Consider the following 1,104-nt stretch of genomic DNA (forward strand, 5'->3'; position numbering starts at 1 on the left):
GCATACCTCTTCCAAGACAGATTTGGTTGTTCTCCTGTAGTCCACACTATTTTCAGTATTCTTAGCCAACACCACAATTTAAATGCAACAACTCTTCTGTGGTCTTCCTTACGCATCTTCCAGCTTTCATATGCACTTGAGGTAATTGAAATACCTCTGCAAAATAACATATTTGCTTCCCCCCACTATTGATTGGCTGCCAGCTGAATCACAGGGGTTAAGTTCAGTTCTGAGCTTGCTTATTAAAACTGTAAAGATGTCTTTTGCAGCAGACTTGACACACACCTTTCCTGATTTTAAACCCAGAAATATGTTTCCAATGACTACCTCTTGTACAGGTTCCTCATAAGCACAATTAAATGTTCTGAAATTCCCATTCCTCAACAATGTCATCCATAATTTGTTATGATCCTCACAGTCGAATGTCTTTGCATAGTCAATAGAACACTGGTAAACATCTTTCTGACATTCTTTGCTCTCAGCCAAGATCTATCTGATATCAGCAATGATACCCCTCATTCCACACTCTCTTCTGAGTCTGGCTTGAATTTCTGCTAGCTTCCTGCCAATATACTGCTATACATCTACCATTGACACCAACGGAAGCAGCAGTCTGGACATCAAATGATGTATAGCACTGGGCAAATCAGTTGCAAGGAACCTCTTTCAAACATTGAAGAACAAAGATGTCTTCTGGAGGACTAAGGTGCACCTGACACAAGCCATGGTATTTTCAATTACCTCATGTGCATGTGAGAGCTGGACAATGAATAAGCAAGACCGAAGAAGAATAGATGCTTTTGAGTTGTGATGTTGGTGACGAATGCTGAAGGTACCATGGACTGCTAAAAGATCTCACAAATCTGTCCTGGGAGAAGTGCAGCAAGAATGCATCTTGGAAGTGAGAATAGCCTGACTTCGTCTCACCTACTTTGGTCATGCAGTCAGAAGGGACCATTCCCTGGAGAAGGATGTCATGCTTGGTAAGGTGGAGGGTTCAAGAAAAAGGGAGTTCATGCTTTTGAGTTGTGGTGTTGGCGAGAAAAACTGGAGTGCCATGGACTGGCAAAAGAACTAACAAATCTGTCTTGGAAGAAGTGCAGC

This window comes from Orycteropus afer, unplaced genomic scaffold (assembly GCF_000298275.1).
Source record: "Orycteropus afer afer isolate SDZICR_OR568_19922 unplaced genomic scaffold, OryAfe1.0 scaffold00361, whole genome shotgun sequence".
Classification (NCBI taxonomy): Eukaryota; Metazoa; Chordata; class Mammalia; order Tubulidentata; family Orycteropodidae; genus Orycteropus; species Orycteropus afer.